Source organism: Etheostoma spectabile, chromosome 19, assembly GCF_008692095.1.
Source record: "Etheostoma spectabile isolate EspeVRDwgs_2016 chromosome 19, UIUC_Espe_1.0, whole genome shotgun sequence".
Taxonomy (NCBI): domain Eukaryota; kingdom Metazoa; phylum Chordata; class Actinopteri; order Perciformes; family Percidae; genus Etheostoma; species Etheostoma spectabile.
Window position 1 is genome coordinate 12,357,707 of NC_045751.1, and position 6,942 is coordinate 12,364,648.

The window sequence follows — 6,942 nt, forward strand, 5'->3', positions numbered from 1 at the left end:
ACTCACCGAACCCCTGGGGTTCGATCGAACCCAGGTTAAGAACCACTGATATAGAGTAAGTGTCTCTGGGTCTTAAAGTGTTAGCATTATCTTAACAGAATGAGATATCCCCCACCCCTACTCCAGGTGCCATGGACACTTATTGAAACTGTATAGGTTGTCCGCTGTTCACACTTAAAAGTTTTACCCTCATCTGGGCCGCAGATCCTTAACATCCTTCTTTTAATTTCCTTCTCTCTTGCTCTCACTCACTGTTTACTAAATGGCTCTTTTGTCTCAAACTGCCTCTGCCTTCCGGATCGAATACAACAAAACCGAAAATAAAATACACAAACAAAACCCTAAGAAACACGACAATCTGATACGCTCTGTCCTTTCCTGTCCTTCCTGACCCTTCTCTCTCCTCTCTCCACGCTGGAGCTCACACTAAGGGAATGAATAGAGATCTGTGTTGATGTCTGTGCTCTGAATACTAAGATGTGGGGGAGAGAGGGGAGGGAGGCGGGTCAAGAGGAGGGACATGTGATTGGCCGTGTCTATCTCCAGCTGAACTCTGAACCTTGCGGAGCTCCTGCCTACACATACAGTAAACACACACTCATGTATTCGACATATGGACCTTTTGAACAGTTAGAACACAATACAATACCATTGTATTGTCCAAAAGAATGCTTGGTTTACAAAGTCCGGACCATGCACACAACAATATAGAAACTAGCAGTAGTACATAAATTTCTTAACTGATCGTTTTGGACACTTGGGGGCTGCACAACAAGGTGTAAACACAACATTGACATGTTAGCACCTCATCATATTGATATATCAACTGATGCAGAGCAACATTAGCATTTCTTATTGAGTCATGTGTCTGGCCAGCTGATGAATGGAAGTCCAATATTCACTTCACGTTTAACTCCTAAGTGAAATAGCTGGCTCTTTAGCAGCTAAACTTAACCACTGGGGGCAAGTTAAGCCAAGAGACACTTTTTTTTTGTAGAAAAAATCATATTTTGAAATGTAGGTTCTTCGTAATAAACTAGTGCAAGGGTGTGTTTCATTTATGTGTTTTACTGTAATAGACAGTGAAACTCAAATTATATGTTAGAAGGTTCAATTCATTGTTGGTTTTGGTCTTTTCTGGGGTTACTTGATATAAAGAAAAATACAGAATATCACCACCCTTATCTGTAACCAGTATCTACAGTCACTAGTCTAAAGTGTACAAAGCAATAGCAAGTTATTGGGAAGTGTAACAGTCTCATTGACAGTAATATGATGGATTCCCTCTAACGTAAAAATTACTTTTTCCACACTTAAGGTTGGGATCTCTTTCCTCTCTGTCCTGTGCGTACAAGAATCCCTTGTTTTCGAGGAGATGAAAGGGACAAAAGCCACCATTGAAAAATACGACTGGGTGAGCTAGTGAGTGAAAGAGAGAGCAAGTTAAACGGGGAGAGGCGAGCGGTACGGAGGGTTAAAGTGTGTGTGTGTGTGTGTGTGTGTGTGTGTGTGTGTGTGTGTGTGTGTGGGTTTGTTTTGTGGTGAGTGTGTGTGTGTGTGTTTGCGTGCGTGCGTGCGTGCGTGCGTGCGTTTGAGACTGAGCTTGATCATGTGTGAGTATGCAGTGCTTGACATTGACATTGTGTGGGGGCAGAGATGGGGGGGAAAGAAGGGAGAGAATAATTGGTTTTGAGGGAAGGATTGAGAGAGCATCGGGTGACAAAGGGAGTGAAAGAGGAAGAGGGAGGGAATTGGATGGTGACGGAGAGAGAAGAAGGGATATGTGAAGTGAAGGTGGAGGAAACAGATCGGTGACAAAAGACGGTCATTAGTATTCCAGAGGAGAGAGTAATCCCTTCCACTCAGTGCCCCTGTCCAGTGTCCACAGCCATAAAGAACCCCAAGCAGCCAGTACACTGCACTGAAAAGACTCAATGCAACACAAGTTGAATGGCTGTGACCACTGTCCACAACGCAGCAGCCTCTGCACCGGACTGAAAAGACATCAACGCGGGCCATGCCAGGAAGGCATCTACTCAGCCAACACAAGACGTTACCAACCAAAAGCTTTACCGGAGCCAAACTGAGCACTGCACATCACCATACAAATGAGCTGCTGTTGTGTCAATGTGTCTTTATGTATACAGGGAGTGATTTCGAACAGTCTCATTAAGAGAGAGCTTCTTCTTTGGCAGTGCTTTGTGTTGACCTTTTCCTGTTTTTTCACTTTACTCCCGGTCTTTATTATTTACTGTACTATAGGTAGTAAGTTGCGGCCCTGGTTGGTTCACACAGCCTGCTCTAAATTTTTTTATGATAAGAACACTGATGTTTATTGTAATGCATTACTGTTAGTTATTAACATATTTTGCAGTTGCCGCAAACAATCACCAAACCAGTAGGCATTTGCTTTGTTGGTCCGGAAGCTGATTTATAAATGAAAATACTTTTTAACCCAACTATATAATTGTAATAACTATAATTATTGATCACGCGCAGCAGATATCGGAGCACTTCCTTGTTGGTCAAGGTCAATATAGAAAAAGATATCATCATTGTCAGGTGTACCTTTTGCGTCAAGAACAACACCCAACGCACCCAACCAAACAACGCTTTTTGACACAATGGGAGTGAGAATGTGTTGGTGAAGACTAAGTGTATTGGTGTAATTTGTGAAATCCATGTATCTCCAAAACATCAATTTTTCACAAGCTAAGAGAAATGGCCGTCTTCACAGCTCTGTGACAAGGTTTTTTTCAGATAATCCAGGTTACAATCTAATCCAATTTTTAAATAGTTTATTAAATTTAAGAAGTAGGGGAATTTTTTTTACCCTTATTCAAAATGATCCAATTTGAAGCGTTAAAAGATGGGTAAAAAAAAGAAGAAAAAAGAAGGCTAAGTGAAATTATTCCAAGAGACATCCACAAGGAGGTCCCTGATGTATTCTCTATTTAGCATAGGGTCCTTGGCTGAAAATGAGAAATTTTGCCTTAAATACCCCTGTTGGCCCAAAAGCCACTGTTTCTAATTGGACAAAGGATTGTAGATACTATTAGACCATCTGATAACACGTTGGATGAAAGCTACGCTACACCTCAATTTCCTCCATAATTTCTACTAAAATACAGTAATTGTATATAAACATAATTCTCTTGTAGGCTACATCTGTATTTAGTGCATTTGTATTGTCATTGTCTGTTGTTAACATTATTTAACATGCGATTTTAACAACCGGAAGTAAATGTGACCAGTTGCCACAGTGTTTAGATGTTTGTCTCAATGTGTCCGTGTCCAGCATTCTGTCCAAAACTCCATCTAGACCTGAACACTTCGCCTCCACTTCCTCGGCCCAGTATTAGTAGCTAAAGGATTGCGACATTGACCCAAATGAAACAATGGAGAGCAGCTGCTGGCCAGCAGGCTGTGATTAAGGACTGACTTTTACCGTCTTCTTCCGACTCGGCAGCAGCCAATGGGCTGTCTCTCTGCTGTAAATCTGACGCGTCCACTACTGTTGTGAAGCTGATGAGGATTCCTCAATGAGAAGATGTGATTTATTTTGACTAAAGGTTTCCGAGCCAAGACTTTTCTGTAGACTTGGAACCAAGACACCATCACATCTGTTCTTTTGCATCACAAGTACTTCTGGTGTAAGTGCAGTAGAAGCCCACGTGTTTTCTTCCCTGTTTTGCTTCTAAATATTTACCATAAACTGTTAATAAAAACCATATTTATTAATCATGGGTGTCCTTGCAGGACAGGTGCATGATGTGAAGACTTGAGGTAGCTAAACGTTTCATTTAACGCTGAATCTTCTTTGAATGCAAAACGTTGTTACACCCAGTACAGTATTAAATATTGTATTGTAGGATTTTACGGATTTTTCTGCTACTAATTCTACTAATTTAATAATATAGTTCCCTACAATCATGTGTAGCAGTCAGAAATAGTGGTACAGATTTGATAGCGGCTAGGACCCTCCTCTATTGTTACACACTTCAAATATCCCTCCGCGATGTAAACACAACACAAAGTAGCTGCAGTGAGACTGAGCACCTGTTTGAATGTTCATCTCGGGCCTTGCATCAAACAGCTCTAGGATATACTGTACAACATGCTTCCTCTGATTATTATAACATAACACTTACAAGGGATAAGGACTCAAGAAAGTGAGTAGAGGAACATCACATTTCAGGATTAGAAATAACCAAATAAATGATAAAATAAGTTTACTAAGACAGACACACTTAGTACTGTAGTACTTCACAGGGATTTAACATTTCAAAGCACAAGTCAAATAAGCTGTCAAATGTACACATTGTTTTTATATTCTTTTAGTAACAAGAAGAAGAAGAAGAAGAAGAAGAAGGTAAAGTAAAGGTACTAAATACAACGATTAAAGACTGATTTTGAAATGTGTGTGTGTTTCTTACCTTTTTGTTGTAGGGTAACAGAAGTTCACTCGGACCTCAGCTCTGAAACTTGAAGATTTAAATAATTTCACTGTCCAGCAGACATGTGAAGAAGACAGAGAGCATACAATCTGTCTTGGAGAGAGGAAAAAAATTGAAAAATAGATGAGGAAGTTCACGGTTTAGCACGACGCGCACTTGTTGACAGCTCAAGCATGTTTTACATCACCTCTGACTTTGACAATCACATTGTTTTTCTTCTGCAGTCTCCCTCTACATCGTTGCCATCCTATATTTATAAAAGAAAAAAAAAAACTCTTAGTAAAAAGTATGAAATCAGAAAAAAAGAGGCCTTGTCGAGGATTGACCAGCGGTCAGTCAGCGTCTCTCAGCACACTGGTACTGGCAGTACCGGTTCTGGCTCACTGTTACTGGGTCATTATGTAATCAGATGGGCACAGTTTGCACTTCTCCGTGCTTGTGAAGCTGAGAGTGAGCCCTGTGACCGGACAGAGAGAAGTTAAAAAAGCTTGTGCTGTCCACTCCTCCAGGACCCCCCTGCACGCCTCTCTATATAAACCCAAAAAGTATTCAGACAGCAGCTGTTTCACAACATTTTAAATTAATTAATTCAACTCTCCTCCCAGCTTCTCCTCCTACCCTCCCTCTCCGTGTCTCTCCCTCACTGTACTCGATAAATGGGTCCCTTTGTTGCAAGGCCTCCTCCGCTGTTTCAGCCTTTGTCAACTTTCTCATGTAAATGTTTGATGGTTGAAGATACAAGCCTGGAAGTTGTTGCACTGAAACGGAGGTATTTGAAAATCAAAGACGGGGGGAAAACACAGGGCTCTTTTCTTGAGCGCTTGGCTCTTTGCACTTTTGCGTTGGCCAGTGTGCAGTGAATGGATAATGTCGGTGCATCTCTGTGAGGCTGTGCCATGTCCGCCTGCATGAAGGGGGACACGGCCGTGTATAGGCGAGAACACATGGTCCCGCTGTGAATGGACAGCACAGGATGACCTGGACGAATTAATTCACTAAAGTAACCAGCATTAGAGTGAAACACTGGCCCAGTGGCAATGTGTTACAGACAAACTGCGCCAACCTGCACCACGAACCATGGAGACTGGGCTGTCTCCAGAGACCACGCTTTTTTACAGTGTGTTCAGGGGACAGGCAGCTAGCAGATAGTTAGGATGTGTTGGCTATATGTGACAAAAAATGTTGTTGCCTAAAAAAAGTGTGACATCGCTTTGAGCACCTTTAATTTACTTTCTTTCTTTCTTGCATTCTTTTTTATTCTTGTATAACGATGATGTGTTGACCTGTCAAGGGACTACAGACGAAAATTAGCTTTTTTGCTAACTCTGGCACATTTAGATTTTGAGTGTAAGCAAAAGAAATGTCAATTGATGAGCAGTGTCCTTTTTAAATAAACATAACACCAACAACAACAAAATATGATACATTTTTATAGATTACACAACCCAACGGTATATATACCATCACCTCCATCAATAATGCCAATACAATAAGTGTAACATTTAGAATTTTCATCTGAAAGGTGCTTCTGCTTCAGATTAACAAAGTTTTGATACTTGAATGCATTTTGCTTACAATACTGCTGTTATTTCACTACACAGTACTAGTTTTAATAAGGTTAATATAGACATCTTAAAGGAGTTTCAGTGGGATCACTGTAGTGTTCTGATTGGAATCAATTAAAAAAGAACGCCTTAAAATGTGTGTTTGAGTTGAATTTCTAAGTCACACTGGGTCAAAATGTGGAAAAGAAGGGTAGATTGACTATTTGATTACAGGCTACAGTTACGTACATTAAGTATAGTGTAAAAAATACACATCAGTACAAAGTATATGGTCTTCCTCCCTGTAGAGTTATTGTATGTCACTATAGGAGCTGCCTAACAGAGTTCCTTATTCTAAAGAAAGGGAAAAGGGCAACTTGCCAGCCCCATTTTTAAAGCTCACCTTTTAACTTTGTTTTGATGGGAGTAAAATTTACCGAATGTTAAAATGAAAGTCCAAAGGCGGGCACAGATTCGTGAATCTGCCGCACAATAAACCCGGCTCTGCGCAATATTCAACTTGGCTGGTTTCACACGCACATAAATCTGCAGGGGCCCCTCCAACCTGCCAGAGGGTGTTGTTCCTCCTCAGCACCCTCTCCTGTCCTGCAGAGATTGGGGCTCCCTTCATCCGGACCAATGGGGCCCTACATCCATAGGGGCCCAGATTATATGAGGGTCTTTACCTTCTGGGTGAAGATTTCATGAGGATTTGGCTCCTTTTAGGTCGGGGTGATTCTTTGCTTCCTGGGTGGGGAGCTTCACCTGAAGGCGTCACGAAGCAGTTGATGAATAGAGATGAATAATGAAAGAAAACAAAAGCATCAAGATTATTGCGGTTGTTAAAGAAAGAGACGCTAGAGAAAATTTCTTTGCAGTTGGCAAATTGCTGTACAAACTGTTTAAGAAAGTGCTTATTGTGTCTATATAATGACCTGAAA

General features: G+C 41.1%; 1 protein-coding gene across 1 annotated transcript in view; it reads right to left on the reverse strand.

Annotated features, from left to right (window-relative positions):
* Positions 1-5,063, reverse strand: part of kcnj10a (potassium inwardly rectifying channel subfamily J member 10a) — a 16,932-nt gene extending 11,869 nt beyond the window's left edge. The window contains exons 1-2 of the mRNA XM_032544027.1: positions 4,645-5,063; positions 4,437-4,546 (exon numbers count right to left, since the gene is read on the reverse strand). The gene's annotated coding sequence lies outside the window, so the exon portion shown is untranslated. The remainder of the gene's footprint in view (positions 1-4,436; positions 4,547-4,644) is intronic.
* Between the last annotated feature and the right edge of the window lie 1,879 nt (positions 5,064-6,942).